At 41.8% G+C, this 19,742-nt stretch overlaps 1 long non-coding RNA gene across 1 annotated transcript in view; it reads left to right on the top strand.

Moving 5' to 3' along the window:
- The window catches only part of LOC142603843 (uncharacterized), a 40,958-nt gene extending 31,722 nt beyond the window's left edge, over positions 1–9,236 (top strand). The window contains exons 2-3 of the long non-coding RNA XR_012837725.1: positions 433–455; positions 2,712–9,236. This is a non-coding gene — a long non-coding RNA (uncharacterized LOC142603843). The remainder of the gene's footprint in view (positions 1–432; positions 456–2,711) is intronic.
- Positions 9,237–19,742: the final 10,506 nt, after the last annotated feature.

Raw genomic sequence — 19,742 nt, 5'->3', positions numbered from 1 at the left:
AATGTCACGTTAGGGCGAGCAGCTTTTAGTAGTGTGTTTGATAAACTTTGCTCAGAGACAGCTGCAAGGAAACATACCAACTCTTACATGTGTGTAGCTAAACCTGCCCCTTACTGTAGCCTTCTAGCTATAGACTTTGTCTATGAAGGGCGGCTGCGATTTGGTTACACTCCCAGCAACTGATTTCTAGACAAACCTGTCACAGTTGGTGGACCTGAATCAGGATTTGCGTGTAAAGATGCCCATGCTGTTAAGAATTGTATTTGCAAGTAAGTGCAGGTGGAGAATTTAGAAGGTTGCTGCTGGGAGGAGTGAGTGTCTCTCAGTGGTGTCTCTCCTTCAGAAATAACGACTGCAGCCTGCAGTTTTTGTGTAGCAGCGTCTCAGATTAAGTCTCTGCCACTCATTGTGTATTTGCTTTATATTTTGCAGAACTTTCCAGCTGGAGTTGCACGGTATGTTTGTTCCCCATAGCATGAAAGCATGACATCTTACTGCTTTTCCCTGGAGTGGAGTAACACATTCATTTTTAATTGTTGACCACTATATCAGAAATCCTATTTCCCAGAGTTTAATTGTTTTGCATGATGTTTAATTCATGGCTTCCCTACAGAAATCAGCTGTTAACCTTTTAAAAAAAAATAATGTATTATTTAGTATTTATTTATTATTTAGCAATAGCATTTTTTAATTGTACAGGATGATATAATTTATTTATATTTTCACTATAAAATTGCATGTCCCAATGCTCACTCTCCCTCACCCTCCTTTCTTTTCCTTGCAATTATGAAGAGCAATAAGGGCTGTAGAAATGCTACCGTAAAGGTTTCAAGAACAAGTTTTTGCAATAAGATAGTTCTTACGCAGGACATCATTGAAGACACATTTAAATCCTCCTGAAAACTCTAAGGTGATGCTTAGCTTTTTGAAATCAGGGCCTAGGTGAATACACTTTTCTTTCTTTCTCAATTTACATTCTTGCATATTCTTGCAAATGAGCTGCCCTGCAGAAAAGTTCAGTGGAATGGCAAATCTCAAGCCAAAGTTGCAGAGGATTTGTTAGAAACAGGAATTCAGTGTTCAGAATTTCTGCCAGAGTCCTGATGCGACGAGTGATATTCATCCAGCCAGGAGACTGTGCCATCCAGAATGTGTCTAGCTGAATTTCACACACAGCAAAGTGATCTTGGAAATGTTCCAGGACAATAATTATTGGATACCAGGGAGCTGCAAATAAGTGCTAAGGAATGAGGAAGCAGAGCTCTTGCACAGATAACATCCCCCCTTCTGGCTGCTCAGAATCCCCTCTCTGCTTCGGCTGCCATGGCAAAATCTCCATCTTCTCTTTCCAGCTACTAACCGATGCAGAGCAAGATGAAAGGATTGGGTGCTGGGAGACATTTTGGAGTATGCAACAAGTGCTAAAGCTCCTTCCAAACCCGGACACTAGGTAGAGGCTTCAGGAGTCTCCAGCCACCTCTCGTCAGAACAAAGCTTTCCCAGGCTGCAACCCAAATTCAGCGGCCCCCACGGCAATGCTGCTCATGAGAGACAGGGTCCAGCCGCACAGGCAGAGATGCCAGAGATGGGTATCAGCACAGTGGGTAAATTTGCAAGTTCCTTATTAGCAGCATATTCCTTACCACGTGTGGACTAGGAGACATTTATGTATATGGAAATAGTCAACTTTCCTTGTCTTTTTTTTTTTTTGGTGGGGGGGAAGGAGAGGGGATGGACGGATATGTGACAGAGTAAACAGTGAAATAAGCACAGAGAGGTGAAAAACACATGAGTTGCTGATTGACAGAGCTGTCGTGGCCAGTGTTAATGTTTGATACAGCATTAGTCCAGAAAAGCACCTGAGCAGAGATTTACTTTTTTTTTAGTGTGTGAGAAAACCCAACAAACTCAGTACTGAAAAACATTGTTGCACTTGGGCATGCTTTGCAGCTGCATTTCATTTGATGATAACCTCACCCCTAAAGCAAATCTCCCTATTTTCCTCCTTTTCCAAGGCAAGTGGTAGACCCAAGAAAGCAAGCCAGGATGGGTGTTTCCTTGTAATCACTGAATCCCTCCGCTGTCATCACCCACACAGGAACACATCATTGTTTCACTGCTTCAATAGAGTGCTCTAATGTCAGTGCAGCGTCAGAGGAGGAAGTGCTACATCTGGGTAAAAATCAGTTTACAATGGAAGAATTACAAAGCTTTTAATGATGAAACTAGAAAACCATCTAAAGCTTTTTGCTGAGTGTGTTTGGTTCAAAACCAAAATTTCCATCAAATCCTGAGGGAGCAGAGCAGCACTTCCTCTCCTAATTTTTAATATAAACCTTGGCAGAGTTGCAGACTGGATGGCTAAAGCAATTACAGGAAAATTCCAATTCAGTAGGAGACAGGTAAAAAACCAACGACAACAACAAAAAAAATCTTGGTCATTTCTAAGAGATAGGATATCTGATACAGCTGCTGCTCTTTCAAGAACTACTTAAAAGCATTTTTGACTACTTTTCTCTGGAAAATATTTCAATCAGCATAAATCAAAAAAGCCTTTCTTCTCTCTTTTGCTTTCTTCCTTCTTTCTTCCTTCTACTACAATGTAAGTTCTACTGCAAAAGAAAGAGAAAAAAATCTGTGCAGCACAAATGAGTCTCACTTCAACCAAATATTGCCATAAGTAATTATGCTTCTCTCTGTTCTTGTTTCAGACATACTGATGTTACGAATGAATTAACCAAGGATCATAATGCTTCACTGCCAACTGAGAGCTAATCCTTGAAGTTTAGTGCTATTACACTTAACATATTTCAGTTGGATCTCAAACCAAGACGTGCAGAAGAATTGATACCACTGAAGGAGCTCGATTTCTTGTCAAGAAAGAGTCTCACGATTCCTTTGCTCCAAGGAAATTTGAATGAAGAAACACTCACTTTGGAGATTTGCCTATTCTACTTGGAAAACGTTAAAAAAATGGGTTGCAGAAAGCAGGCAGAGCTAGAAAACATTTCAAAGAAAAATTTTCATATTTTATAACATTTCAAGTTTATAACATTTTCCATGGGACTTTTTGACAGTTGTCCATCCATCTGCTTTGGGAGATTTCTTCTGAACTTTACACCTGAAGCTCTGTCAAATCTGTCTCTTAGCGACTGCAGGACAGGGAGCTTGTCTTGCCTGAATGGTCTAGATCTGCCTGCAGTTTCCAGCGGGCTCCCTTGGTGACTATTGACACGTGGTTCCTGGTGCTGGAGCACAAACCCGACAGTGACCCTCTTTTAGACTGGAGCTCAGTAAGGTGCTGAGCACTGACATAGATTTTGGGACAAAATGGTTAACTGGATTGTGCCCTCACTCCCAAATAGCTAGCTCTACACCACTGTAAGCAGTTACTGAGGCACCTGAGGAAGGAGCATAATTGGCCTTTTATAGGCAATGAGGTGAGTGGGGTATCACCAGAGTATGAACCTGAAGTGCCCTTAGCTGACCTGCCTCCTGATTTAGATGCTTCCTTAGATACAAAGTGGTGCTTGGGAGGGATGCAGACAGCAAAGGCAGCAGGGAGAGATAGCATCAGAGCAGAGAGCTTCAACCAAGCCATTTGCATCTAGAGAGGGAATGTGGGAGGAGAAAGGGACCCGGTGTCACAGTCTCCATTCAGCAGCCCAGTTCAGGGGCTCTTGGGACTGTGCATATGGTCATTGTAGAGTTCTGTGGATAATGGTTGTTTTGCTTTAAAAATGGGGATGGGAACAGTTCCATGCAGCAAAGAGCCGCAGGACAGATCAGCATCCATCTGACAGCAGTTCATGGTTGGAGAAAAGGCTGGCATTTGCTGCAAGAGCTGTCTGTGGTTGCCGCTCTCGCCTTATTCTATCTATTGCAGGTAGCTACACATCAGGGTGTACCTTCAGCACCCACAGTCTGCATGAGTTGTGCCTATACTTATACACTTATTAAATGATTGTGTGCATTTGTACTCAGACTATTATAAATCCATTACTTCCCTGAGGCCACAGGAAATGGTTTTAAATTGTGAGGCTTTTCTATAGGGAATTGAGAGACAAAAATACTAAAGCAATGTACTTGGCTTGCACAGATCAATGTAGTGCAATAACTGGGAAGATGAACCAAGCTTAAAACATTACAAATGTGATTGGATGAAAGCTTAACATGACATTGAGTAATTATCACTACAAAAATCTCCTAAGCCACCTTAAAAAAAAAACCAACAAAAAAACCAAGCAAAGAGCCTGGCAGTAAATCATAAAAGAGAAATGACAGTGTTCACATTTGGAACCAAACTCTGGGTAATATAATTGCACAGTAGTGAGTGAAACTTCAAATTTGGCCTTCTCTTTTCCAATACAATGGAGAGGTGTAGGTGAAAAGTCTTGAGATGGGAGATATCAAGAGGTTTTGAGAACTATTTTTCCACTAAAACTTTCATGAAGATTTTTTCTTCATCAGTAACTTTGTCTCTTTGTCAACGAAAAAACCTGACAATTCCTATTTGGGAAGGGAACAATGAAGAAAAGAGAAACAAAGCAATCTTTCAAACAAGATTCAAAAATAGTCATTAAAGCTCCTGCCAGGCTCAGAAGCTGGTGCTATGTTGAACTAAGGCACAAACGTTATCCAGTGAGCAGTGAGGTTTACCTGCGTTTTCAGAGTGAGTTAATCATCATCCCAACACAGGCAGGCACAATGTACAGGTTAGTGAGTCTTCCCATTTTTTTTCATGAATTTGTATTATGCTGAAAATAAATACTAATGAAGATAAATGCTTCCTTTTCTGAAGCACTGAGCCACTTATAGGAATAATTTGGGGGGGGAGGAGTAGGAAGGGAGTTTATATCTCAGACTTCTGTCATTATCTCGCTTGAACAGATAGAAGCTCAGCCACTTGTGATTAAGTCATTAAAATGAACGGACATCACTGAAATGGTGGTCAGTCGTTTGCTCAATTCCAAGTGAAGAAAATTAGCAATGGTTAGTGATGGATGTGGCTTTCCTGAAAAGGAACAAAAGCAGCGTTTCCCAATAACTCCAGTCACTGCAGGTTGTATTCTCACATCACATGCATTCATGGTCAGGGAGCTGAGTCCCCAGTTCCATTTGGGATGCATTCAGGAGCCATCCAGTATCCAGAAACACTTAAATTCCCTTGGCATCTAAATTGCCACCACAGGTTGTGCACGTAGAAAGTCTTTCTTTAAATGCTACACCTACGTAACTCCACAGGGTGAGGGCTCTCAAATAGAGATTTCTCTAAGTGTTCCTAACATAGGGAACCTTCAGCAATGGGACCCTGAACACCTTTGTATGCTCAGCACAGAAAGTGTGTTTCTGGTTTTGGAACACATCAGCAGCTACATGAATCCACTTGAGATCTGGAAGTATCGGGTTCAGGTCCCTGTCTTAGAGTGGGGTCTCAAACTCTTGGTCTGAAAGTGTCCAGTTCTCTTGGCTATTAACTAATATCAGGTATTTCAAGTCTTGAAAAAGTCTTGAGAAAGCGGACTACACTTCCACTGTCCCTGGGTGTTGAAGAATGCAGCTACTTTGCAGAGCACAGAAATGTATATTTAAAAAAATTAAATCAGTCAAATCAATAAAATATTTCCCACTCATCAGGTCTTCAATCAGCTTCTCAGCACTCCATTTCTAATTAATTGCCATCTGGTGCAGCCCCTTCTCTCCCAAAGCAATGGGGAATATTCTGGAGCAGGCACACACAGCAGTGCTACTCGTATGCTAACCGCTTCTGACTGGCGATCCTAGGGAGCCTGATTGTTTGAGGCAAATCGCCTCCCCAGGGACTGCAGGATTTATTCCCTGCATTTGAGTTGCAAGATATTTTGTAGGGGAAAAAAAAAATGCTTCAGTGTCATTTATAATGGATCTCACTCCAATAAATGGCCATCTTCTGGCATAATATGACCGCGGCTTATCAAATAATAAAATCCTGTCACTCTAAATTGCTGGGAATGGGACCAATCCAGCCAATGTCGATTCCTATGTCCACTTTGTCATGCCATGAAATTTTCAGTGGTTTGTGTGTGTGTAGGAGTCACGGCTGTCAGTGGGGAAGAGCCTTAACGTGCCACAGGGAAGCTGCAGAGACAAGTGGGTGTGATTTCTGAGTCTGATGCTTAATATGCTATCCAATTTTAAGTGCTACCTAATGTTCATTAGGGACGATCAGAGAGCCATATGGCCTAACAAATGTAATACGTAGTTCGGCATATTGGCAGAATGACTCCTTGTTAATTCTGTCTCCTATTCCACCCTCTGCCTGGTGGAGAGGATAGCGAGGAGGCTGGTTTTACCATGCTGAAGAGATGACAGACTTGATAACTTTAGAATGGAGCATTTCCAGAGCTTAACAATGAATGGCACAAGCTTTCTAAGGGGAGAAAAAAATAGGCACAGATTTTCAAATGCATCAGCAGGTTGCAAAAATGTGCTGATTAGCCATTTTTATATTTGAGTCGGGACAGTTGGGACTTGGGAGATCTCAATTTAGTTTCTATCCCTCCAACATTTTCCCTGTGTGACCTTGGCATGCCACTTAATCTCTCTGTGCCTGGATTCTCCCACTTTCTCCATAGGATAAGAACTGGGGTCTTGGTACACATGTGTTTATACAGAGAAGAGCTGAGAGTATTTCACAATAGTGTGAAATCCTGGGCCTGTTATGATTACCGGTATTTCCTCATTGGAGACCTTGTTACTCTTTCTATGTCTTTTCCTTTTCTTTGACTACTACTGCATAAGACCTGTGTTAGAAATGTAGAAACTTCAGAAAACTCAGATAATGTTTCAAGATGGAAGCCTTCTCAGACATCTAGTGTTAATGAAAGCAGGTTATCTAACATCTTGGAGGGGACCAGGACCATCCAGTGGTGCTCGACTTTTCTGGCCTGGGGGCTGGCTCCCTCCCAAGGCAAGGTTTGCCCAGCAGCCCTCCTGTCATCACAGCCTAGTATCCATTGCAAGGTATAGCCTTGAACCTCTGATGCACTGTTTCTTTCTGTGACCCAAGGTGGTAGAGTGCCCATAAATCTGCTCTTTTAACATTTTGGAAAATTCAACTTTCAGATGCATTGGTAAATTTAAGGAATTATTTTCTGCAACACTTAATTTTTTCTACCATTATTCTTGGCATATTAAATGAAAGGCTGCTCTAATTTGAGGTTATTCTTGCTCTGCTGAAACCACTGTGCTCATGTCTATTGTCAAGCCCAGGGCCTGAATGTGTGCTCTCCACAGCCTCCGAGTGCCAGTGGGAGTGCAACTCTTACACTGCTGCATTTCCTCAGCAGTAGCACAGATGAGTAAATTTGAGCAAACGGCTTATTTGAAACAGAGCCCACAGAAAGGAATAAAAATGACATCAGCAACAGTAAACTACTGTTGCAAATAACAGCAACGAAGTCTTGAAGCAAAGGTTGGCTGTGTCTGTATAGAGGCAATACTTAGTGTCTGTGTGATATACAAGGCAGCTTATCTCTTTGAGAGCAGGAGACTATAAAAATACAATTGCCAGAACGAAAGAAAATTGAAGCTGATTGCCATAGCAACAAAAGAATTACATTGATGAAACAGAAGCACATAAAATCCTTGTATGCTACATTAAGGACAAAGCAATCAAAAGTAAACAAGAGTGGATTGGAATTTGCTTGGCTAAAGCTGGAAATGACAAATGTTTCCAGCTGATGGAGGCAGAAATGCGCCCACAAGAAATGAAGGGGCAGTCCTGCCGAGCTGGGGATTTATCCACCGTTTCCTCTGCAAGCAGGACATGAGGGACCCAGGACCACGGGTATGGGCACTTGCCAGGCTTTGAAGCCAGTTGATGGAAGCAAAATCCCAATCAGATGGTCAGTAACATCAAACACTTCTCATCTGTGCCTTTTGCACAGATCTCCATGACTTTGTCCCTGAGACAGCCTGGTTCCTCTCTCCTGCTGAAATTCTCCCTCACAGCTGGGAGGTGAAACAAGCTGCTGCTGTAAAAAGCAGTTTTCTTTTTCCAGCTGCAGCTCTTGAAGCGTCTTGCTCAGACAGGCACCTACTTGGCCATGAAAATATATATCCCCTCCTCTACGGTACTACACTTTTGCCCTTTCAGGTCTGTGTGGCATGATGAGACTGCAGACAATGCAGCAGAGCCAGCAACTTTCCAGAGTGCACTGGTAAAACCACAATTTCAAGTCATCTGGCAGTTTTCTGATGTGAGGGGTGAGGAGGGTTGAAGACCCAGACCTTGACACCTCCCACAGCATCAAAACTGTCGTGGCAGATGCAGCACGGTGCTGTGCTTCCTTGTCAGGCTCCACACCCCTGTTTGGGGATGGATTATTGCATACCTGCAGGCTACTCTCACCTGCTGAATCATTCCCACAGCCAGTTGATTGGATGAATTTGCCTATGGCATAAGCAGCGTAAAACTCAGTGGTGTTACTCCAGAAAAGGAGGATGCTCCTGTGTGCATCCCTGTCCACATGAGGTCAAGCACACCTATACTGGTTCTTTGGAGAAGGGGCTCATGTTATCCAAGTCGAACCCATCTGAAGTAAGTGTCTATACTCCATGGCTTGGTCTGGAAGACTAAAAACCAGCATGTGTTAAATGAAAGATCTTTCCTGAATGCAGCTTTAATTAAAATCTTAGTGTTTTTTTTTCATAACAAAGCCTTGAAGTCAGTCCAAATGTTGCAATTAAGGACAATGAAAGTATTCCAAGTGGTGGACTGACATGTCCTTAAGATACTGGAACATTTAATCTACTAGATCTTAGACAGCAATAATGACCAAACCTTTCAAAGTTACCACAAAAATTTCTTAAGACTAAAATGAAGTTGACAGTTCCTTTAATTAAATTCATCTTCCTTTCAAAGGAAGTGACAAAAATTGTTAAGGAAGATTAATTAAGACTTAAATGCACAGAAATGACTCAAGGCATATTTAAGCAAGACTTAAATTAGTCTTTCATTTGGACATGGGAGATTCCATTAACAATAATGAAATGGAGATAACCAGATCTTAAAGCCTTTGCTCTAAGCTCTGTTTGGAAGCTGTTTCCCAAGTCCTACCCATCTCCCAGATCTTACGCCAGTCCTGATTGTTTTTTCTTTAATATTTCTGCATCCCTTTTTTTCATAGTTATCTTTTTTATTTCTGCTGTTCTTTAACAAAACTCTTAGCCGTATTTGAGTTCACATACCTCTTTACATGGAGTTTACATGCTTCTTTACATGACAACCTATTCTCCTTTGCAGGACCCTAATACAAAGATATTTTCATCCTCTGGGTTTGGCACCATTTGGGCTTTTAGGGAACATCATTAGTTCAAACTGAAATCTTGCTCTGGTAAACAAAAGGCATCCATGCAGATCCTGGCTGGCTGGTGCTCCCTAAAAACCTGGTGCTTAATAGATAACAGCTTTATGCACTAAGTTATGAGGAGAAAAACATCGATAACAATTCTCCTGGTTTGCAGTGAAGTAAAGGTTTGCGCATCTTGCCGTGCGCAGATGGACATGAAAGTCATCCTGGTCACCATGGTAATAAGATAATCAAAACCAGCCCTTGAATTTTTAACTCTGGATGATGAATGGCAGAGACAGAAAGTGTCAGGGTACAGGCAGAGAAAGAAGGAGTTGCTGCATGGGAAGATATCTGTGAAGGAGAGTGAAGCTGCATCTACTGAGCACAGGCAGGCTCCCAGGTGCTTCCTTCCCCCAAGGAGACAAAAACCAAATCATTTCTGTAAGAGATTCCTACCAAAGCAGGAGGACAATGTTAGGAGCTTCCCCCAGCCCAGCGTGGGATCATTCCTATGCCTGGCATCTGTGTGAACTTGTCTAGGGTGGCTGCGGTGGGGTCTTGCCTTCTCCAAGGAGGTCCCCAGGTTTCTGTCACTGCTATCTTCAGTCTCCTTTTGCCTAATCTCTGTCTTAAATCTCCCTTGCCACAGTGTAAGCCCACTACTTCCAGTTGTGTCCGGTGTGGGTATTGCGAGGGGACGGCTCCCTGCCTCTTTAAAGGACAGCTGCTGTTGTGATGTGCCTCTCTGTCTTCCTTCTTCAGGCTAAAAACCTCAGCTCATCCAGTCTTTCCTTAGGGTCATGTTGCTTAGACCTTTCATCGCTCATTTATTTTCCTTTACTCGCAAGAAATGTATCCTCCTTTCCAGGTTTACTCTTGCAATAAAAGGGCTCCTCTGGCGTTTGTTTTCTGTACATTGTATCTTCTGACCGTCATCGATTTTTTTATATTTTTTTTATCTCCACCAAACCAGACTTAAAAAACAGGGGGAAGGGGAGAAAGTAACTTCTATTCAGTTTTGTTGGGGTTGCAAATTGGATCCATCCGTTTCTCTAAGCAGGAAAACAAACAAAATGCCAATACTCGGGGGAGCACACATAGCAAAACTATGCAACAAGAAAATTTGTAAACCTAGTTTCTCTCTGTGGGTGGCTAAATGGCTGTTTAAAGTCATTTAGCATCACACACAGTTGAAGAAACAGAAGAATATATAAAAAAAAAAGCAAGCTGCATCTTCCTACTAAAGAAGCCCTTTGTTTTGTCCAAATGTACTGGATTCCTGATTTAGGATTGCAGGGCTGAAGCTCTTTATGAAGGGGAAAAGAGTTTCATTTGGGCTTGTAATTGCATTAACATGCACTCATGAATACACACTCAAGGCAGTGTCGCGTGTCTGTTGAATTGCTAGTCCCATTGGCCAGAGTCCAAATATACTTTGGGCACTGTGGAGAAGGAGACAAATGGGTGCCATTTTCATGGTTAATGATCACAGGCATTAGCAGGCATGGCAGCAGGGGTGGGGAAGGAAAGATGATGGAAAACTTGCACAGGAAATAAAGTCTGTTGCCCTCCTTTGTGCACAGCAAGCTGGATGGATGCTGCGTTTGTCTGTGCTGCTTCTGTTTGAGAACCAGAGTTCTTTTTATTGTAGGCATTCCTAAATTTAAGCAACAGATGTACTGCAGGTGTCTGCAAAGGCCTGGAGGAGTCCTAAGGGTTGCTGGGTTTTTAAAACCATTGGTAGGGGTAACATCAGGTCACAGCAGTAGAGAGGGATCATTTACTCTGCTAAACTCCATCCTGCCTTAATTGCTCTCTCCTACTAAATCCCAGACCAGTTAGTTGAAAACTAACTTAGATATGCCTGCAGTAAGTTGCTGTGACAGCAGTGTGAATAGACCTGCATGCTCCTTATCTCGCAACACTTAGACCCAGGAGACCTTCCCACATGATTCGGCGGGACTTCCAGGTCCACAGGAAGACAAAGACAGAGGTGCAGCTGGGATTTGCATTTCAAGCAGCTTATGGATGATTCTGCCATGAAACACCCCCAGGACAGAAGTCACAATCTGCCTTGCAGCTGGATGAACCAAGAAGAAACTATTTATTTTTGCTTCATTGATGCTCTGCACCATCATGATGGGACTGAGACTTGCATGTTCTGCATTGCTTTGTAACGCTCCATGCTGAAGTCTGGTAAAGTGCAGGGCAAAGCACAAGAAACAGGGAACTGTTTTTCCTAAGCTGTGGTACATGCTTCTTTGGGGCTTTAAGCTGATTTCAACTCAGACAGGAAAAAAAAATCAAAATGGATAAAAGCCTCCAAACAGCTCAGTGTTCACATGTAATCTAGTAAAAAATAAAGTACTTCTAGATATGTCCAGCTTCCAGGACACAGCCACAGCCACACTCTGCTTTTAAGCCCGGCACACATTAGTGCCCCGCTGCAGCTATGGGCCAGCTGGCCATGCCTTCCTGGTGCTACCATTGGCTTCCAGTTAACCCCTTCCCCCAAAGGGAAGAGCCTGGATTCCAAGTAGCTTGTATACAGAGAGCTGTGGTTCAGGCTCAGGTCTGCGATTACAGAAGTTGTAGTTGCTGGTTTAGAGCTGTCTGGGCTGATGCATCCTTTTTCTGGATGGGGCAGCCAGCACGTGTCCTCCAGTTAAAACATACCCACACTGGCTCCGTTCAGTTTAGGTTTTACATTCAAAAGGTCTTTGATATTTATTCTAGAGCCAAACAAAACCTCCAGATTTGTCATGAGATAGAATCATCCTCCAGCCAACTCAATATACCTCATCCTACACCTGTGGGTTTTTTATTCATCCTCCTCTCCAGTATGTCAGGAATTCCCTTTTGGAGTCTGAAATAGAAATCAAATCCCCACACAATATTGGCAGCCTGCCATTTGAAAAAATAACTTTTAAGGGGTTTTGTTTGAATTGCTTAAGAGGAGGGAATCAGGAAGGATGCTGTGTTTGGATTGGAAATAAAAGCAATGTGACTATTTGTTGACAATCCTTTGTGCCTACCAGCACCATTGTAGAAACTGGCAATGCAGACTGTTTAAATTTAAAGACTGTAGATCAAGTTTTACACCTGCACACAAGGTGTAAAAGCAATAAGCCGACCAACCTAAAATTAATCTGTGTGGGAATGTGAGATATTGTAGGCGTACTGGGTAATGGATTCCAACTCTTTAGTGCAGCAGACTGGAAAAGGCAGGGGGTGTCCTCAATTTGTTTCTAACCTCTTGCGTCTTAGGTCCCTTATCATGTTGCAGAGAAGCAACAATTTGGTTTTACATGAATTAAGGGGACAAACAAACCTTCCACAATGCTCCTAGCTTGCCGGTGATCTTGGGATTGTGAAGGGGATTTGGAAAACAGAGGAAGCTAAGCTGACAGAGGAACTAATTAGGGGGAGGAGATGAATGATGGGGCCCTGGGCATCTTCTGCTGCCTCAGGAAATCCCAGGATTTCTAGATGCTTCTCAAACCCCCAGACGTTCAAAATGAGTCACTTGGAGGCACACTGCAATATTGCAGTAGGGTTGAACACAAGGGCTGGTATTCTGAGGCTCTAATGATTGAGATGCATTTTCATTTTCGTCTCTAGATGTAACCAAAACCAGCGACAGTCACCTTCATGTCCTCATTCCCTCTGCTCTTCTGTTCCTCTTCCTGCTCTCCAAGGACTTTGAGTCCAGCTCTCCAGCTCAGGATCGCAACCACCATCACTGCTACTTCTGCTAGTGAGACCTTCCAAGAGCCCCACCAATATGCTCAGCTGGCCTTGGGCAAATCCTCTCCCAGCCCTGCAAGTTGCCCACAGAGACCACCCTGGCCTCTGCTCCATGCATGGCTGTATAGTGGACATGTCTGAGAAACAGGGTTCTGTGAGACACACAGGTGCACCCACAAACCTATGGGCCCAACCTCTTCACACACAGCTCCTTTGTGCACAAGAAGCTCTGCAGTTTCTTTATCTTTTATTTAGATTTTAGTCCCTAAAGCAATGCAGGAACCTCTGTTCTAATAGTGCCTAATGTGCAGCTTCCTTCTCCGTTCATGGAGAAAATCTCATGGAATCTTGCTTTCCTGCATAGTTGGCAGTGTCATGCTTCACCATATGCCACCAAGTTAGAGGATCATCCTTGGAGAAGCCAAGGGGGGTAATTCCCTCAGCCTGTGGGGAGAGCTGGAAGTACAGACAAATGCCTGATCACACAGGGAAGGGGGAGGGAGAAGAACTGCAGATGGTTCTTGTTCTCAGAGCAAAGCCTACAGCCATCCCTCTCCAGGGAAGAGAATTTACGCTCTGTGGGAAGTAAATTGACATGGTGTGGATGATGACACAAACTTGATGTATCATTAAGCACAGCTTAAAGGAGAAAGGCAGGACTGATGCAGCATATGCCTTTCAGGGAAGTCCTCTCTGCTTTGTGGCAATATCCTGGATGGATTGATACACTCAGACAAGCTAAAGGATTTGCACATGTTCATAGACAGGTGAGCCATGAGTGGCTTGGACGTAAGGAAGACTGTATCGTATGTATCCCTTCCCACCCAGAACTGGCACAACGTCATTTGATTGTCTTTGTTCCTGTACAGGAAAGTGAGACCCATGTTTATGTGCCATGAAATAGAGGCACGGGCTCTGCATCAGGGCTCTAACATGGCCCATGCAGAAGGCACAGACCACGTTCAGTCCTTGCTCCCCTCCTGTCTGTCTTTCATTTTCATGAGAGATTTGACAAGCAATTTATTAACTCCACAAGCCCTCACATAGTCAAGACTAAATTTAGAATTATTATTCATGGATATGAAAGCTAACAGAGTGTTTCCATTACCTCTTGGAATAGGGGTCCTTTAAGAACCAGTGAGGTAACTGCTTCCATGGGTGCTGTCTGCTCATAAGGCACACATAATCTTTCAGTTCCAATTATCCTCTGAGATCTCATTTGTTTCTCAAAACCGTGAGTTGGTTCAGATATGAAAACATGAGACACTCATTCTTTCACCAACTCCAGTAACTCTTTGGATCATATTCTTTTTGGAAAATGTGATTTCTTTATTCAGTGCATCTGTCTTTTGTGGCTTGAAATTCTCCCTGAGAGACCCCAGGCCTGGATGTTGGCTGGTGGAAAACTCGGCTAAATCCAGCCCTTAATGTCTAAACAGCATGAGTTATCGCTACACTGAATAATAGCCACAGTATTTATTTATGGAGTTGCTATGCCACTGCTACCTTCCTAACTTATTTGTAAAGCTCTTTGGGATACCTGGAATTTGAAAGGTGGTATATTAAACTGAATTCTATTATATTTTCTATTGCTGTCAGCAACTTCCCTTTTTAGCCTGGTTTAAGGCACCTATGTGTGTTTCATGAAATGCATTCCTACTCCTGTGCTCCAGGCTCCCAGGTGTCCATTTTAGGTAGTAAAGACTGAATATTAGTAGGTGCTACAACTAACATCCTTTCAGTGCACCAGACTTTATCCCTGTCAAAAGTACTAAGTAAGGAGTTTGAAATGAAAGGGCAGAGATTGGACCAATGCATTCCTCATTCATCACTCCACTGCTTGGATAAAATAATATTAAACTCAGTAAAACAATCAGTCTCCTTACCCTGAAGAAAGGCTCAGATTTTATTTTCCCATTTCTCAGCAGACATTTCTTTACCACCAGCTACAAATTCTGACGTTGTCTTTTCCCAAGAAATTCACAAACCCGGGTTTTCCATTTTTAACCCCAACATAATAATTTGGAATGATTACTGTTACACTGCCCATCAGAAATGGTAACAACTATTGACAGGATAATGTGATAAACAAACAGCTTAAGGAAGACATGTTAGGGTGACATCTAGATATCTGAGGAGAGATTAAACCCCATTGAAGTATACCATTTCAATATGCAGAATATGAGCTGCTTAGAAATAGGTGGATGTTTTGCCCCAAGGGAGCTAGAGTCTGCCAATGTCGATGGAATTGAAACAATGAAAAGTCAGAACCTGCCGAAGTCATGAGATCTCTGTAATAAACTTGGGATAGAACCCAGATTTACGGAGACATGGGTTAGCTACTTAATCAAGCTTTCTGAACAGAAAACTGTGTGTAAAGATTTACAGAAGCCCTTAGGACAGTTTATATTATCCTAAAAGTAAGGATGTCCTTGCTAGTAGCTGGAAGAACAACCTTACCTCCCTTTGTCATTTTTGGAAAAAAAGCGTTTCATTTCATAAAGATTTCTTTTGTGCCTTTTGTTCTGGGAGATCATCTCCTTAACAGTCTAGGCACTCAGATCAAAGTGTCTGATTTCAGAGGGATTTGATGATTGTTGTTGCTGTTTTGTGTTTGTTTTACAAATCATTTTTGATGTATCTTGCAGCAAGAAAAAAGAAATTCTCTACAGGTGGGTAAGCTGAACCTAAACTTCCAGTCCCACATGGAAGATGCTGCAGTCAGGCACATCCCATCACTTCCAACCCAGTGACGAATCCAGCTGAGTTACTTGTAATATTGTCTAAGAAAACAGATGAGCAGTTGAATCCAAATTTTGAAAATAATGTTTCCACAGAGAGGCTGCATAATTCTTCTTACAGATGGACATCCCTGGAGAGTTGAGCACATTTGACTATTATTAGAAGGAGGAAAATGGGAAGAGAATATTTTAATGTTTGAGATTTTGCATTTCCCTGACTACTCTGATCTTAGAATTATAGCTCTGGGACTTTATTATTTTTTTTTAAATGAAAATTTTAAATGCTTATGAACACTTTTTAAAATTAAAAATATACATCCTCCATCCCCTCTTCTTTGCAACTTCCACCCTTCTTAAGTTGCTGGGATTCAAGAGGGACACTGGGGCTAGAGCGGAACAAGAAAGTGGGTGGATGGGGGTGCTGTTATTAAGTCAGAGATATTAAAAATCAAAGGCAGCTGAGACATAGATTTATCCTACTCAATCCTGAACTCTAAAGCCCGTGCTCTGACAGTAGGCATTTGGGCTGCCACTTTCAAAAAGCTATTAAGATCAAAGATGAATGAAATGTTTCCAATTAGACATGGTTAACACTAGAGATTGCTGAATCTGGTGAATTTTGTACGTTCTGTCATCTATTCACATGCACACATACATATGCTCCCACACAGTTTGAACTCCAGAGGTTTTTTGCAATGATCATTGCCTGGTCTGAAATTTTGGCTTTGGAGACAAACATCAGGTCGTTTAAGGGTAAATAAAGCAGACAGAGAGAACTGGAAAGGGTCCATTTTGTTCATCCTTAACTCACCCCTGCCTCCTGCAGTCAGGATATTCCCAGGTACACGGCTGAGGATCAGCATTCAGATTTAGATGTTACCATTCCTATTCGGAATAGACATTGGGCTAATGTTTAAGAGCTTTAAAATTCTGGGTGGGTTACAAGGAAAATGCTATTGCTGGTTCTTTTCCAATTTCTAGCTGAGATTTATGTATAAACACCCCCCATTTATGTACATCAAACCAGTACTGAGTAAAAGAAGACTGCAAATTATTTGCAAAATTAATTTGAATTTTAAAATAAGGTCATTTTGGCTTCATTCCCTTTTAATCTTGTGCTTTTTTCAAATGCTAAAATAATGAATTTAACTGGCTGGCATACTCTGCCACAACGTGAAGATTTATTTAAGAATAGATGCAGGAACAAATACTCAAGTTGCGACTCTAGCTTAGTGCAGTGATATGTTCAGAGCAGTGACTCCCACCCTGTAGAGCAGAACCAGGCCATGGATTTAACAATCCCAGGGCATATGCCGAGTGCTCCCTTCTTTGAATAAACTCTGCGCTTCAAGCAGAAATCCATGCAATAAATGAAATGTGTCTATTCCAAAGAAGTTGAGTTTCAGCCACAGCACGTTGCAGAGACTGATTGCTGTGAAACCAGCACGGTCTGCAGAGACCCATGGGCTGCTGCTCTCTGCGAGTGTATCAGTGGAAAAGTCTCAAAGGCAGAAGTAGGAAGGATGGGAAGAGAAGTCTGGGGAGCTAGAGACTCCAGAGTCTCTTCCTCTGAGTAAGTATAGTCATAGTTGCACCTCAGCAGGTCTGCAATCAAATTTGGGTATTCTTCTGGGAATCGCTAAAAACATCTCCAGCCTTTCAAAACCCAAGGCCTGAGACAGAAGCTGGGGCTGTTGCTCTTTGTCATGGATGCTTTGTGCTCACAGCAGACTGCGATGCTAACCTGGCTTGTTTTGCTCCAGAGCTGCATCATGTGGATGAAATAAGTTGGGTATCTCTGAAGAGCATTGCACCAGCTCAACAGACCTTTGGCATGAATAAGGCTGCCCCCTCAGAATTGTTTTGTGGAGGAACAATGTGCTGAAGGTTTATGAAAAGGAAGGAAATCAGTATAAATAATATGTACTATCAAAACCTCAGGAAATGATTGAAGCCTCTAGCTAGGAAGGATAACATGACGCTGTACAAAATGAGCAAGGGGCCACATGGGCCACATGCTGGGTGAATCTGAGGGAAAAGAAAACTTTAGAAATTTCCTTGAAATTGGGAAAAATATTGCTGTGGAGCTATCAAAATGTTCTACTGCAATAAAAATCAAACTGTCACTTAGATTTTTATTTAATTTTAGTGTTATAATTATCTCCTGATTGATAATATACAATATATTTGCAAAATGAAATGTCATTTCAAACCCCCAAAAATCAAAATGTTCATATAAAATCAAAATGGAATATTTTGACACTGTCAAAATGCTTAAGTTCTATATTTTTCCTCAGGAAAATCTAATAAAAATCAACACAATTACATACAAATGAACAATTTCATTAAAACAGAATTTTCTAACAGAAATATGTTCTGCTAAAAAAAGAAGAAATATTTAAGCTTATTTGACATTCACCGTCTGGGTAACAAGATTACCTTAATTATTGATTTGTTGACTAAATAAGTAATTCAATTGAATACTGCTATTCTTTTAGTGTAATGGAAGTATTTAAATCCTGTATTTACAAACAGGACCAGAGAGGAGGTTCCTCCAGCTGTGTCATCGATCTCCCACAAGGCCAGCAGGAAATGTCGACAAAAAGAATCTAAGAAAAGGGGAAAGAAAGATGTTTCACTTTGCACTTTTCCCCCCTTCTGGCAATTAGAAGACCATGAACTTTCTAATTCTGGCACCCTGGCTATTGTGTTTAGCAGATACTTCCATTGACTTTCATACCTCTCTTTCTCATCACAATTAATCAGAACGATGGATGCTTCATGCTCATTAAATGTGGAGTTTTATGGATAGCTCTGCTTTGCAGTGCCACAGCATTAGCATCATCAGAGATTTTGGCAGATTTCCATGTTCAATCTCTCATGCAAATAAATATTGACAATCTATTTCATTCAATTTATTAGTCATTTCTCCCCCTCCCGTCCCCTTTTTACATCTGTTAAAATTATTCATTTATAAGAAGCGTTAGGGGAATAGTTCACAAACAACAATTTGTCCGGTGTTCAGCCTTGCGGCTTGCAGAACAACTGACAACAGACCTGAATGTCCCCAGTGCTCCAGGCATCTCACTGGAGGGAACAGCCTCCAACCACTGAGTGACTCTTCCCTGCAAACTCCAATTCAACAGTACGCTTAACATGCTTAAAATGAACCATATACATCCTTATTCATCACAGACATCTATATGATATTAAAATCCTTTATTATTAACATTGAGCCTCAGGTTCATTAGTTTTGGCTGGACAGACAAGTCACATCATAGTATTTTCCCATCTCTTTATCTGGATGAATATGCAAATATTTCCATGACAGATACATGCATAAGCAAACCTGAAAGTGGGTATTTGCAAATATGCATGCCACTTTGAAATTAGCTCTCTACAAACATTCCTGCCCAAAAAACTCAATTGTTAGAGTGTTTGCAGAGGGCTAACAGCTGAGAGGATGGATATAGCTGGACTGAACTCATTTAAATATTCAAGCAAATAGTTGCTGAAGTTTTCCATTATTCACCCAGTTTGATTTTAAAAACATTATGAAAGATATAGATTTGGCACCTTCTTAAACTGCTGAGGACAAACAGGAGGATAACAGGAATCTCTAAGGGCAATTCTCATCCTTAATGTGCACGTTTCCGTGAGATGTTCTACATGAGGTTGTCAGATGCCAGTTTAAAATGTCATTACAACTCCATCCATACCCATTAGCTCTTCCACTCATAATTTATAGAATGTCTTGTGGTAGGAGCCATCAGTGGGTGTTTTCTGTGTCAAGCCAGAAGTCTGTCTACACCGACAAGCTATACATGGCCATTTGCTACAACACTGTGGAGTCCTTCAGCAAAACATACGCTGTATCTAGGTAATGGAAAAAAGTCTCCAGGTACTCAGAAGTTACTCC

The sequence above is a fragment of the Balearica regulorum genome, chromosome 14, assembly GCF_011004875.1.
Source record: "Balearica regulorum gibbericeps isolate bBalReg1 chromosome 14, bBalReg1.pri, whole genome shotgun sequence".
Classification (NCBI taxonomy): domain Eukaryota; kingdom Metazoa; phylum Chordata; class Aves; order Gruiformes; family Gruidae; genus Balearica; species Balearica regulorum.
This window is presented reverse-complemented; position numbering and strand designations above follow the sequence as displayed.